The following is a 15,566-nucleotide window of genomic DNA, read 5'->3' as shown; positions in this document are numbered from 1 at the left end:
CTACTTTACTTACATATATTAAAAACCTTTTTCTAAAGGGCTGGATAAGTAGTATAGAAGTTAAGGCATTTCCCTTGCACATGGTCAACCCTGGTTCAATCCCCAGCACCCTACATATGGTCCCCCCACAACGAAAGTCCATTTATTCTATTCTCTTTTCTAAGTTGTCTAATACATCAGTGCTATAAAACACCTGCAATATGCTTTTATATTTTTGTCATGAAGGAATCATATTGTGTTACTGCTTTATAACTTGCTTTCTGGGGCTGAAAAGATAGCACAGCGGGTAGAGAGCTTACCTTGCATGTGGCCTACCTGGGTTCAATCGCCCATACCACATATGGTCTCCTGAGCACAGCCAGGAGTGATCCCTGACCTCAGAGCCAGGAGTAAGCCCTGAGCACCACCTGGTATGACCACCCGCCAAAAAACAAAATAAAAATTAATAGAAATAAATAGAACTTAGCTTCTTACCTAAAATTTATAAAGTTTTTCATGTTAAATATAATCTTAATTAATATGTAATTAATATGTAATTAATTCCTTCCAAGGTATATTTGGGTTCTTTCCAAGTCATTTTTATTTAAAAAAAATACAACTTTTTTGCATTTAATGTTATAACTCCAAATTTAAACAAGGAAAAATATTATAAACACATATATATGATAGAAGTGAGTCTATTACTTCAAGTAAAGCAGCTGAGTGTATTTGTTGCCAATATTTAAATTGTATTGTTGAGGAAATTTGCTAACATTTTTGCTCATGTCATCATGTTGTTAATATCTATAAAAATTTTCTACATTTAGGGATGTGTTTAAAACAGATTTTTAAACATTTACTTCTCTATTCACTTAAAAAAAATAACTTGGGGCTGAAGTGATAGCACAGTGGGTAGGGCATTTGCCCTGCACTCGGGTGACCCAGTTCAATTCCCAGCACCAGCATCCCATATGGTCCCCCGAGTTCCGCTAGGAGGAATTCCTGAGTGCAGAGCCAGGAGTAAACCTAGGAATTGCCAGGTATGACCCAAAAGGCTAAAAAAAAATAAATAAATAATAACAAGGCTAGGAAGATAGCTGTAAGAGCTCACAAACATGCTGTGCATGCAGGAGACCTGAGTCTTACACCGGAAATACCACAGTACCCTAAGCACTGCCAGGGAGAAACTCTCCAACCCAAAAGCACTGGGTAGGGTCCCCAAACCAAAACAAAAGAAATGATAAATTCACCACAAGTTTAAAATTTTTAGGAAAAGAAAAACAAGTCTTTCCAAATCTAAAAAACATTCTTACTAATAATAATAATAATTTTGTTTTGCGACTTTGCAAATTTCTATAGTTCATATTTTATAAAAGGCAGCTGGATTTTCATATCACACTAAACAGAGGGGCAGGAATATGTTTCCCTCGGATGAAGTATATAGAGAAAAGCTGGCCTCATATAGAGAAGCTGTATGTGTTAGATACGGAAGGAGTCTTTTAGTAAATTCTTCAGACAAGTAAACCAATTTCAAAGTAGTTTATTAGAGGCTAGGTGGAATGCAGAATTTAATATTGTTTTCACAAGGTCTATTTTGTGCTTTGAACCCAGGCTTAATTATGTGATGTTATGTAATAGTCAATCATATATAGCTGTGCTATGCATATCTTTCAAATTCCCAACGTAATTCCCTATTAGAAATTCACTTTTTAAAATAGTACCATCAAATCATTCTAAGCCTTGCAAAGTATGAAGCTCAATTTGCATCAATCAGATACAAGTTGTCCAAACTTCTTTTTCCTCAACAATACAATTTAAATATTGGCAACAAACACACTCAGCTGCTTTACTTGAAGTAAGAGACTCACTTCTATCATATATATGTGTATATAATATCTTTCCTTTTTAAAAAAATGAAAGTTTTAATACCACGATAAAAGTGAACAGATCACTTGGCAACTCCGTCACAGAAGTACTTCTCAAAACCACAACTCCTACGAAAGCAGAAGTGTTTTGCTGTGTGCTTTCCATTTGATCATATGTGACACAAAAGGGTCCCACTCAAAAGTCAGAACAATGAAACTAGTCATTTTCTACTGCCTGACGTCAAGGACAGTGTTAGGCACAACTGTGTGGGTGCAACAGCGGCAAGCACGGTGCCACTGTCTTGATCCATGCCACGGTCAGTGATGGCAGTCGCCACTCCTGGTGCACCGTGAGAGATGTTAGAATCACTGTGAAAATAATTTTGACTGCATGACGTCTCTGGGGAGCCTGGATAGTTCACTGAGAACCAAAGATCTTAGCAATGCTAAAGAGACTCTGTTCTTATAGCTCAGTCTTTACATATATTCTTACTTTGTGGGCGTACATTCTCAGTAGATAATTATACAAGTATTCACATGTATGTGTTTTTCATATACATAACGTATATATAAAACATATAGGTTGCTGAATGCCCATGATCCCAGAGGCCATGTAACTACCTTCGGCACCAGCACCTTCTTGTAGAAATGTCTCCAGATTGTGAACTAAGCCATGGCCCCATGCTGTCCCAGGAGGGGAAAGGTTTTTCTCTCTCAGCTTTTCCTTTCCAGGGGGGCGGTGTGGCAACTGCCATCTTCTTTTTTTTTTCTTTTGCTTTTTGGGTCACACCTAGCGATGCACAGGGGTCACTCCTGGCTCTGCACTCAGGAATCACCCCTGGGGGTGCTCAGGGGACCATATGGGACGCTGGGAATCGAACCCGGGTCGACCGAGTGCAAGGCAAATGCCCTACCCACTGTGCTATCGCTCCAGCCCCGCGACTGCCATCTTATAAGGCTCACAAAACAGAGGTACGAGCTTGCAATGATGCAATTTTTGGCAGAAATTTCCCTGGACTTAGTTACTAAAATACAGAAATCCAAAACCACGTGGTCGTGATAGCTCTTATCTCTTCATTCTCAGCAAGGGAAAACAAATGATCAAATTCTGCCTTTTTAGCAGGTCCAATTTGGGGGTGGGGGGAAGTTCCAAATAGTAACAGTGAGTTTTATGTTGAAATATTGAATATAATCAAAGTAAAGAGAAAATTACCAGCGACACAGGTGGGGGGTGGGGATGGGCTAGGAGGTATACTGGGGTTCTTGGTGGTGGAACATGAGCACTGGTGAAGGGATGGGTGTTTGAGCATTGTATGACTAAGACTTAAGCCTGAAACTTTTGTAACTTTTCACATGGTGATTCAATAAAAAATTTTTTAAAAAACCAAAATCTTATATATATATAAAAAAAACACATAAGTACACTAATGAATCATTACCACCAAACTATTCCTGGAACAGGATAATTAACATCCAGTTACTAGTCTGTGGGGCTATATAGTATCCTTATCTTTGCTAAAAACAGGTAGTTTTACCAACTGAAAAGTTAAAAATGGCAATTCTTGAACTATTCTTAACAGCTATAAGACCCAGTCTGAATTTTAACTGGAATTCTGTGGTAAGGAAGCTGGGGGCTTGCTATAGCAAGTTTCTCACCTCACTGACAAATGCTTCTAAGTTGTTTTTCTGCCTTTAAAAAATACTGTGCTGTAGGGGCCAGGACTATAACTCAGAGGCCCACCATACATGCTTGGTGCACGCAAGGCCCTGGGGCCAGTGCCCAAGCCTGCCTGGTGCAGCCTGGCATCACTGGATCACACCCACCAGGGCTCCAAAGCCCAGGCCCACCCCGCCTTCCTCCAAAAGAACTAAAGCAAGAGTACTACAGAGGACTTTTCAGAGTGGGGTTTTTATAAGATGACAGAATGTTTTGAGAACCCACGTGTAAGCTTTACTAGTAGCAAGGACAAGGCTGGGCTCTTCCATGATACTCCTCTAAGAGGTCGGTGGTTACATGACGTCTCCACATACATGCAGTTTTCCTGGACACCAGAGGGAAGACGAAGCAAGAACCCTGACGCCATGCCTGCATCCTCAGTACCTTCCCAACTTGTTCTTTAAATAAGAGCACTAAAGCCAAGTAAATCATTAAATAACAGCCAGTTTTCAAGAGAACAAGTATGACTTTGTTACAAGTATGCAAGGACAGGGGCAGGGGGAGGGGAGTACTATAGGGGAGCAAATATTTGTCATCACTAACATATTATTGGTAAAAAGTTAATTTCACCAGAGGGGCCCCAGAGATAGAACGAAGAGCATTTCCCACAGCAGCTTGATTTAACGCAGAAGGCTGAATCCAAACTGTCTTGCTGGGTGTTTTTTCCCTTTCCAGTAAAACTGACCTTTTCTTTAACTGATCGCCCCTTCCTCCCTCCAGCGTGAGCTCTGTTAGCTCAGCTCTTTGAGATGGGGTCTCAAATCTAGAATCTCGGGCTTATTAAGAAAATTCTCCCTCTCTCCCTCCCTCCCTTCCCTCCTTCTCAGGGTTTATTAATAAAATTCTCCTTCCTTCCCTCCCTCCCTCCTTTCTTACTTTCCTCCCTCCCTTTCCTTATTGCTGTTTTGAGGCCATACCCCACGCAGCAGACCCAGGTTTGATTCCTCCGCCCCTCTTGGAGAGCCCAGCAAGCTACCAAGAGTATCCCGCCCGCACGGCAGAGCCTGGCAAGCTCCCCGTGGTATATTCAATAAGCCAAAAACAGTAAAAAGTCCCACAATGGAGACGTTACTGGTGCCTGCTCCAGCAAGTCGATGAACAATAGGACGACAGTGCTACAGTGCTACAGTGCTATAGCAGTGCTACCTAGCAATGCTCAAGGGGCTATTCCTGCCTCTGTCATCAGGAGTGACCACTGGTGGTACACAGGGGACCATAGGTGGCACTGGGGATTTGAACCAGGGTGCAAGCACTGTGGTAAGCCCTGTCCCTCACTTTGTTCCCTATCGGCCAGTCTCACCTTGTTTATCTGTCCGGCCTGTGAGGACCCGAGTGTACAGGATGATTTCCCCTGTGTCCCCGCCACACGAGTAGCACTATTCTTTCCCATTTCTGCTGAGGCTAAGCAGAGACTTTGGAAGGTGGCCCACTGGGATTCCAGATTCTCAGAGCACAAGAGAACCCGGAACGGAGGCCACCTAGGGAAAAGGACTACAACACACAAACCCCAACAAACGCCGCTACCCCCGCCCGCCACAGGGTCTGCCCTCTTTCCAGAAGAAAAGAGGTGTGGGCAGATTTCTCCAGCTTAACAAACCTCGCTGGTGACTTGCCCGGCCAGTCCCCACAGGTCCCGGGCCCTGACAGGCCATTAGGCAAAGGCTCCCTAACAGGGCCACGGGCTGTCAGAAGTCACCAGCTGGCCTGCTGAAGCCGGTGGCCGCCAGGCTCCAGCTGCCAGTCTGGGCGGGACCGTCCATGCCGTGCAACGTGCCCCCCAGCTGCTGCTGCTCACGTCCATCTGGAGCTCCGGGCTAGACAAATCTCCCTGCCTGTCAGCGCTCTCCGGCAAGCCTTGTTATGCAAATTCAATTACTCAAGTGTGCCCTATTACCGCCGGCTAACTGCGCCCAGAACCAATCTCACACTGACAGTCAGTTCACATTTTTTGCTCACCAAAAAGTACCTCATTTATTCTTGCTTTGCTAGTCCCTTGTATCATTAAAGCTGAACAGCCAAAGTCCACGGTGTTCTAACCTCTCTGCAGCAGGCGACTGCGCCCCACAAAGAGCTGGGGGAAAATTAATTACTAAGAGAAAAACCTGCTAATCAGACACGAAGTGGTGTTAACACCTCGGCTTTCCTACCCTTGACAGAAATGATTTTACTACCAGAAATAGGAAATGCAAATCTGGAAGACTGAAGGGAAAACCTGGTAAAACAAGTTACACCTGTTATTAAGATTTATTAGAAGGGGGAAAAAATGAATTAAGAGAACAATGGTGTGGTGGCACTTTCACTAAAGCCCACTTCTGAGTCAAATGGAAAGGAGTAACAAGAGATTGGCAGGCAACGTTCCTGCAGACTGGTAGTTGCCCTGTACACATTCCCCCCTCATCCCCTCCTGGACCACCCCTTCCCCTCCCCCAAATGAGGTCCCTTTCTCTTTATACATCTGAATAATGTATTTGAAACAACCAATAACTTGGAGATTATCCGGGAGTTTAACTATTTCTGACTCTCAAAAGACAACTGAGAAGATTCCTTTTTTTTTTTTTTTGCTTTTTGGGTCACACCCACCGATGTTCAGGGGTTACTCCTGGCTCTGCACTCAGGAATTACTCCTGGCAGTTCTGGGGGACCATATGGGATGCTGGGGATCGAACCTGGGTCTGCCGCGTGCAAGGTAAATGCCCTACCCACTGTGCTATCACTCTGGCCCACAACTGAGAAGATTTTACCAGGCTAAAGATGAAATTCAAAGGTTCTCTGCTACACAATATCATTTTAAAATTCGCATTGTATATTACCAGGGAGGTAAGAGACATAAAATGGATACAGAGCCTGAGTGAGTACAGGGGTGAAGGTGTTAGTCTTACGTGTGGCTGACTCCATGGTCCCATAGCACTGCCCCGCAGAGCACTGCTAGGAGTAGTGGAAAAACCCAAATGTCCCCACAAAAAGAAAAAAAAGATGAATGCACCAGTAGTTGCATTTCCAAACTAGCTATTCTATGATGTGAGTAAAAGAGCAGTTTAGGAGGAAAAGTGTCTAAGTAAACTGTTTATGAATCTTGCATGCTGATACAAACACCAACACAAATTTAGCTAAAATTGGTATCAGAGTGGAAGAATGATACTTGAACCCGAATCCCCAAAGAATGTTTAGGATCTTTATTCTGAAAATAACAATTCACTGTTGACTGGAAAACTAAAGAATAAAAGAAGACTGCCTGCCAGGCATAAGCCAATTTTAAAAAGCATTTCAGAAAAATGGAAAGGCTATTCGTTTTTCTCGTTCGCTTTACTATCTGGAAATGAGTAAGAAAAGAAGGTATAGAGTAATTACAAGTCAAAACATTTTGGCTAATCAATATACATACATATTTTCTATTAGTATATGTGGTATTTGTATAGCTATTTATAGCATTTGAATATACATAAAATGTATGGAACTTTAATATATAGCATGAAACCATCTTTTTATCTGCTACAATGTTGTATTAACTCATATTTTTATTCTAAAATGACTAACATTTCCTCAACTATATCTGAAAGATCAATACTCTAAAAGAATAATATTCTCTAATTCTTTTTACTGTTTTACTCTCTGTACTGGATCACCCAGGAAAAATGCAAAGTGCCTAAACACTTGGCCTTGAGCAACTCAAATGGTTAAAGAAAAGCTTTCCAGGCCAGAGAGACGGTACAGTAGGAGCCCTGCCTGCCTGGCATACAGCTGGCCCGGGTTTGATCCTGGCACCAAGGGAAGATCCCTGGGCGCAGAGTACAATCAAGCCCCAAACCAAAAACAAAACAAAAAAAGAAATGTTTTTCAAATTATTTTTTGTTTTTAGGGGGGGAGTGGAATTTGGGAGTTTTGTTTTTGGACCACACCCAGCAGTGCTCAGGGCTTACTCCCAGCTCTCTTCTTTGGTGTCATTCCTGGTTGTGCTCAGGGGAGTATATGTCATACTAGGGATCAGACTCAGGTCGGCTGTGCGCATGGCAAACACCTTACTCCTGCACTATCTCTCCAGCCCCAAGCATTTAATTCTTAATTATTTTAAATGTCAAATAAACCAAAAGTTTAAAAGAGTTTTAGGGAACTTAAAATTGAAATAGTAAGCAAATTATTTCAGTCAAGTATGTAAAAATATACATCTATTAAGCATAAAAATTATGCATACCATTTGTATTTGCAAAAACAAACAATAATCTCAAGTTAAATATGGCAATGGTATTAAACATTAGGCAACATTGAAAACATTTATTTTTATCTAAAACAATGTTTATCAGCATGTAATGCTTTTATTTAAATATTCAAATTACCAAAGACATACACTTTCATCATATTTAGAGATTGCTAAGTGTTTGTACTTTGAATAGCAGAAACCTAAGATTTATTCTGCTTTAACTTTTATGGTGGTGATGGGATTCAGAAGACGCAATCAGCAAATGTGTAACTTAGAAATACCAGCACTATGAAAGCAGGCTCTGATGTTCCCTGGGGGTCCCTCCTAGTGGTCCATGTCAACTGGACCAGAGGTTCCTGGTCACGACCTTCAGGGCCACCAGGCAGTGCTGGGAGGGTCAGGGACAGGGAAACCATGTATGTGGTCACAGGAATTAAACTGGGGTCAGATGTGCACACGGGGAAAGCCCTAACCCCTGTACTATCTCTCTGCCCCCATTTTCGGTATTATCTACAATGTCCAATTTAGAGAAAAAAAAATATTAAGTAAGCTGTTCAAAGTGAAAGGATGAGTATGTAAGCCATGGTTCATTTGCTGAGTCTAAACTCCACTGTCTCAAAATTATCAATGAAACTCAGAGGAAAAACAAATCAACAGCATGTTATAAGATGACTTAAAATGTGGTTTTAGGGGGCTGGAGCAATAGCACAGAGGGTAGGGCATTTGCCTTGCACGTGGCCGACCCGGATTCGATTCCCAGCATTCCATACGGTCCCCCGAGCACCGCTAGGAGTAATTCCTGAGTGTGAAGCCAGAAGTAGCCCCTGAGCATTGCCGGGTGTGACCCAAAAAAGTAAAAAAAAAAAAATATATAGCAGTTTTAGGAAATTCTCCTCTGCACATGAATTACACTGAGGCAATTTTGTTCTCTAAGCCCTATTCTCCACGGCAGGGATTCTATGATTAGCTTCTAGAAATGTGTAAATATTCAAATGGGGCCTGACCTTAATTCCTGATCCAAGACCCATGATCCTTCATCACTCCACACTGTCTCTTCTCAAAGCTCTTAGTTTCTGAATCAATCAGAGTTCTTCTTTGGGTTACAACATTCCCAGGTAGTGATGCACTACAGCTTAGTTAGAACATTCTAGTAAAAGCAACTGTGATGTTAGTTCAGTGAGATAAACTGTGATGTTCAGTGAGATAAAAAAGGAAAAACAGGAATATAATTGAGTGTTTTTTTTTTAACAAGAAAGCACAGACCTTAAAAATAGGATTATAGGGAATGGAGAAAGAGTACAATGGGTAAGGCACCTGCTTTGCAGGTAGCCAACCCAGTATGACCCCCGGTACCACAAACGAACCCTCAGGCCCCCAAGCACCACCTGGAGTGACCCCTCAGCCAGAACCAGAAATAAGCCCAGAGCACCTCCTGGTAAATCAGGGCCCCATTTTTTTTAAATCATTACAAAAATTATATGCATATCTGGGGAAAATCACTGCTATATTTTTACAGACAAGTAAAATCATCTTCTTTGTTATTTTACATTAACCTCAATCAATCAACATTATCAGAGCCAGTAGTAATACTGTTCCCTCTATACCCAGGAAAACAGAGGCTCAGAAAAGACACATAACTTGTCCCAAGTCACACATCAGGTTGAGGTAACTGGAGTGTGTCTTCAGATTCCTAATGTAATGCTCTTTCCTCAATATCCAATTTGTTCTCACATGGTAAATGGTAAATACTTTGCTGCCCTACTAGTTAAGCAGAATTTCCTTTTATGCAAAAAAAAAAAATCTACAAAGCAAAAATCCTGGTCTCCAAATTTCCCCAATACCTGAATAGTTTCTTCTGACTCTTTTGGAACCTTAAACTGAAAATATAATTGTTTACCAGCATTAAATCAGCTTGGAGCAAGCACCATACTTCACAGACCCCTGGTCTGCATATTATGAAAAAAACTTCTGCTGTTACTCACCCACCACCCAGCTGACCCCTTTAGAACTCTCCCTTCATCTACCCTTCACTGGGAGAGCATTTCAAAGGTCTCTGCTAATCCTCTGTGTCCAAGATAAGAACTGCACTTCATTCTGGAAACTAGAAATACTGTTCTCTGCAAAGCATGGTCATACTATTAACACCTAGCATTTGAAAAGGGCTTTCTTAGCACAGTTAGAAACTACTACCAGAAATGGTTCAGGAAAATTGTAGGCTTTGTCACTGAAGCGTTCTGTGGTTTCAATCCTTGAGTCTCTTCTTTAAGGAACAGAGAAATAGCTGAGAAGAGTCCAGGAAATGCCATTAAATCCCATTTTCTAAGGGATTTAAATTGACAGCACCATCATATTTGGTATTGAAATCTCATCACATTTCTATATTTATTTTCAAAATTATAAGTAGGTTTATTGCAAAGTAAAAGGGAAAAGAAAAGTAATTCCCCCTGCCTGGGAGAAACTTACTCTAGGATGTAGTTTCTCTTGTCATACACTTTATATTACCTTCCCTATTTGGGGGTTAGTCTTTTCTCATCACATTTTTAATTTTGTTACATGTATTATTTATTGTTTAAAATTACAACTTAATAACTAAAATTTATGCATAAAAATAAAATTGAAAAAATTACAGCTTAGAAAGTAGGAAAAGAAACAAAGATGGTAACTTCTCAGTATCTGTATTGCAAACCATAATGCCCAAAAGGAAAGAGAGTGAGAGCGAGGAGAGCGAGAGTGAGAGAGAAGGAAAGTGCCTGCCATAGAGCCACAGACACAGGCGGGAGGGGGAGAGGTGGTGGCAGGAGGGAAACTCAGGGTCTCTGTGGTGGGAAATAAACACTGGTGGAGGGATGGGTGTTGGGTCTTTGTATGACTGAAACTGGATCATAAACAGCTGTATAACTGTGTATCAAGATAAAATAAAAAATAAATGAAAACAGAATTATGGCTTAGGTGATGCTAGTTAATGATGGTACTCATGACTTTAGTTTAATTTTTCTTTTTAAGCTCAGCTTTTCAATTTTCAAAAAATCCAATTAGTTGAGTACAATTAAAGGGGCTGGAGTGATAGCACAGTGGGTAGGGTGTTTCCTTGCACGCAGCTGACCCACGTTCGATTTCCAGCATTCCATATGGTCACCCAAGCACCGCCAGGAGTAATTCCTGAGTGCAGAGCCAGGGGTAACCCCTGTGCATCACCAGTTGTGACCACTCCCCCCAAAAAAGAAAAAAGAAAACAAACTATGAAGACCAACTTGGACTTGTTTTTGTTTTCTTTCCCTTTTTTTTTTTTTTGTTTTCTTTGGAGCCACACCCAGTGGCTCAGGTGCTTGGGGGACCAAGCAGAGCTGGGGACTGGATGGAGCCGTGGCCTTCAGCCCTCTGAAGTGGTCATCTCCCTGGTCTAGCCTGGACACTGTTGATCCCAAACTCTGCTTCCCCCTACCTCCATCCACCCCACAGTTACTCTTGGTGAGCTTTACAGGGGGACTTCCTAGAATGACCAAACCAAACGTAACATTTAGGAAACCAACCAACCGCAGTTTCACTTTTCTCTAACTCTACAACTGTGATTCTCCCTCAAACCACGTTCCTTCTCATTTGCCTGCATGACTGCAATAGTCTCCCCATTAGCCTCCCAGCTTTTACGGGCCCCTACATTTAAAATGTTTTCTATAATATACCACATTGGAATTTATATTTAAAGTATTTATGTTTAAATACTTAATTTATAAATTAATTTATAATTAATTTATATAAAGTATAATTATAAATTATTTATATTGAAAATACTTAAATTATAAATATAATTACAGTATAAATATAAATTCAACCAGGCTGGATATTTTCATTTTTTAACAGCTTCCCACAGTTCTTAGCATAAAGGGCAAAATGAGAAGCAAGAATAACAAGGTCTTCATGCCCATTCCTCTCTCTCTCTCTCTCTGAAGTAACACTGTCACCTCCACTCCACCCTCTTAGAATACACTTTCTATGTGCCTCCGTTTGTGTGAATGAACATAATTCATTCTCTTTTATGGTTACTTTCTCCAGCAAGATTATACTGAACTGAGGACTGGAGAGGTAGTATAGAGGGTAAGGCACTTGCCTTGCACTTGGCTGACACAGATTTGATCCCCAGGACCAAATATTGTCCCCCAAATCCCACAAGGAGTGATCACTGGACACAGAGCCAGGAGTACTCTGACCACCAGTAGCTGTGATCCCCCAAGCAAAGCAAAATAGATTACACAAACTTTAAGAAAACCTTCTTATTTGCATACTCCTGCGGTCCAGTGTATTTCCGAATATCATATAATAAGACCACATGCCTGTTGTGACCCTAAGATTAAGGTTTGTCTCCCTCCAAGTGGGCTTGAAGTTCCATGACAGTAGGCACTATGCCAATTTTGACTTTCCAGTCCCAATATAACATCTGATCTATACTAGAGACAGAATACTTATTGAGGAAAGAAATAAGAAAAATACACTGAGATACTTCTTCAACTATTTTTTTAAATTGCCCTCAAACCCAAAGGCTCCCTCGCCTCTTGCCCACCCCCACAGCCCGACTCCTGCTGCTCTCCAGGACAGCTTAGTGGCAAAGCTCCAAAGACACAGCTGCGGTGAATTACATCCCCTGCACCTAGCACCGTTCCAGTGCCACTGTCCTTTGGGATTCCAAGAGCCAAGCAAGTGGGCAAACCCCAGCAAGTGTGTGTGTGAGCACGGAGCCACATGCTCAGTGCCCGATGAGCACAGCACCAAGGGTGTTTGAACACATCACGCCAGCAACAACCAAGGAAAGGGAATCTTTAAAAGTCTTTAGTCCTGTGAGAGACATGAAAAAAAGGCCAGGAGGACAGTGCAGCGGGCCAGGTGCTTGTCTTACATGCAATTGACCCAGGTTTGATCCCTAGCACCACATATGCTCCCCCAAGTACTGCTAAATGTGATCCTGAGCACAGAGTAAGCCCCAAGAGCCTAACTCAATACACCTAACTGGGTGTAGCCCTATGTGCGAAAGTATACAAAAAGAGATATAAAGAAAATCGGCATTTTTAAAGTAAATCTTACTCTCTGACTTAGTTTTATAAATATACAAATTTTCTATAAATTAATACATAAACTCTTTGTAGTATTCCTAGTCAAAACATTAACAACATTTTCAAAAGAACATGATAAAATGACTACCTGGGAAAATAAACAAGCAGAAGTAGTCTGAAATTTATAAAAGCAAAAAAAGACCAACTTTTGGGGCTGGAGCCATAGCACAGCGGCTAGGGCATTTGCTTTGCATGCGTCCGACCCAGGTTCGATTCCCAGCATCCCATATGGTCCCTTGAGCACCGGCAGGAGTAATTCCTGAGTGCAGAGCCAGGAGTAACCCCTGAGCATCGCCAGGTGTGACTCAAAAAGAAAAAAAAAAAAAAGATCAATTTATTGAAACCTATCTCCAAGTAGGAAAACAACGTATCAGTAAGGAAAAACTTCCTACTTAAGACACAATTGAAAAAAAAATTGAAAAAAAAAAAAGACACAATTGATAATGAACTTCCAAAAGAAGAGAGTGTAGAGAAAGGAGGAAACAGAGTACATGAAATTAATGGGGAGAGTTGAATTTTTTATTAAGTAATTTTAAATAAAAAAAGGAATCTGTATCTTTACTCTCATGAATCATAAATGTGAAACCACAAAATACCTAAATGGCCTTTTATTTTTTTAATGGCACATAAAATCTAAAAGCCCCCACATAAGACTTACAAGTTTAAAGATAAGTTTAAAAATTTCAGAACCATTTACAAGTTTAAAAATTCAGAACTATTTCCCAAAGTACAATATATAAAATAAAGAAAGAAAAGACAACCTGGCAGAAAATATTTGTAACATTTCTATCCCCCAATACCATATTCACACTTACCAAAACACCAAGGAAGGTCACATGTGTGTAAGCACCGTGGGTGTACGTATACTTGCATTTCAATGTGTGTGCACGCATGTAAGTCTTCTCACTGATATATCCCCAGGTGTATACTAGTAAGTACTTAGCACAGGGCAGACTGGCCATAAATATCTGTTGAGTAAATGAAGGTGCACTTGACTGTCAAGATGCATCCATTAGAAGGGGCCAATATCCAGCACAGTGCCAGCACAATCTTGGTATTCAACAAAGAATTGCTGAAGGAACAGCGTCGGTGTGCAAAAGACAGAAACAAGCGATCACTAAAAAACATAACTACAAAGGGCCAAAAAACTCTGGGGCTGGGAGCACAGAAGAGTGGGCATGAAGCTTGCTATACCTGGGGCCAACCCGGGTTCAATTCCCTGTATGTGCCCCAAGCTCCATGAGGAGTGATCCCTGAGCGCAGAGCCAGGAGTAAGCCCTGAGCACCCACTGGGTGTGACCCCAAAACAAAATAAAAAATGCTCAAACTCTGAATTTGGGAGGGAGAAGGAATAAATAAATGAAATGAAAACCCCACGGTGACTTTTTCTTTGTTTTTGGGACTCACACCTGCTCAAGGTTTACTCCTGGCTCTGTGCCCAGAGATCATTACTTACTGTGCTTGGGGGGCCATATGGGGTGTCAAGGATTGAACCCAGGTTGGCCAGACACAAGGCAAGCGCCCTACCCACTGCACTACCCACTCAAGCCCACTCTGACATTTTAAAAATAATCATATTAGAATTACAAAGACAGTGTTGGCAAGAGTATAAAAAACACTTCCCTACATTGCAATGAGAAGTATGAACTTGGTGAAAAGACCAGCAGTTCCTGCCAAAACTTAAAATATACATACTCCCAGCCCAGCAATTTTCTTAGAAGTTCCTTTACCAATAAACTGGCACAGATGTGAAAAGATCTAAGTTCAAGAATATTCAAGGTAGTATTTTGGTAACAGAAATCTGTGCACATAATGCAATACTTTGCAGCACTAAGAAAATCTATTATATATAAAAAGATATATAATAAGTGAAAATAGGTTGCAAAAATTCATTTTTTGTTTTCAGAGTATATAAGTGAATACACATAATGAGCTAGTTTTAAAATACTAAGACAGTTTTCAATCACAATGTATAAAAGTTTTAAGAAGAAGAGTATAAAGGGGCAGTTTTCATTTCGTTAAAGGAAAATGAAGGAAAAAAGCAAAGAAATAGAAATGAAAGTAGACAGAGAAAGATTTGTAAAAGGGAAAGAGAAAAGGTGTAAGAGTCCATTTCCACGGTTCATATTCTTAGCTCCAACCTTTCTGAGGCCTCTTAGAGGATGACACACTCACCTGGACCATAAGCGCCAAGAGAAGCGCAGGTCTCAGTGCACATCACAGTGCTCTCGGCGCCCAAATGCGTATAAAGCTGCAGTGCTCCCACTGCTCAAGGAGGACTGGAACAACAGGGGATGCAGCTGTAGCCTCTGTGCAATTAGGGGGCACTTTCTGTTCACTTATAGAAAGTAGTTTTCCACAAGAACTCAGTGATTTCTTTGGGGGGGGGTCACACCTAGTGATGCTCGGGAATTATTCCTGGCTCTGCACTCAGGAATTACTCCTGGCAGTGCTTGGGGGACCATTTGGGATGCCAGGAGTTGAACCCGGGTCGGCTACATGTAAAGCAAACACCCTATCTGCTGTATTATCATTCAGGCCCGATTTTTTTTTCTGAAGAGGGGGATCAGTTATATAAGTTTGGGAAACTAAAGCAACAAGTCGGAATAGAAGCCACATCTTAAAAAAAAAATGTAGGGGAGGGAATGAGGGTGGGGAAATGACAACTATGCTAGGAAACAAAACTCTAGCTCTGAGTTTCCCAGCAG

At 41.3% G+C, this 15,566-nt stretch overlaps 1 protein-coding gene across 1 annotated transcript in view; it reads right to left on the bottom strand.

Moving 5' to 3' along the window:
- The window catches only part of HIBADH (3-hydroxyisobutyrate dehydrogenase), a 106,940-nt gene that overhangs the window by 47,746 nt on the left and 43,628 nt on the right, over positions 1–15,566 (bottom strand). The window lies entirely within an intron of this gene.

The sequence above is a fragment of the Sorex araneus genome, chromosome 1 (assembly GCF_027595985.1).
Source record: "Sorex araneus isolate mSorAra2 chromosome 1, mSorAra2.pri, whole genome shotgun sequence".
NCBI lineage: Eukaryota > Metazoa > Chordata > Mammalia > Eulipotyphla > Soricidae > Sorex > Sorex araneus.
Note: the sequence above shows the minus strand (reverse complement) of the source record. Positions and strands in the feature narration are given on the sequence as shown.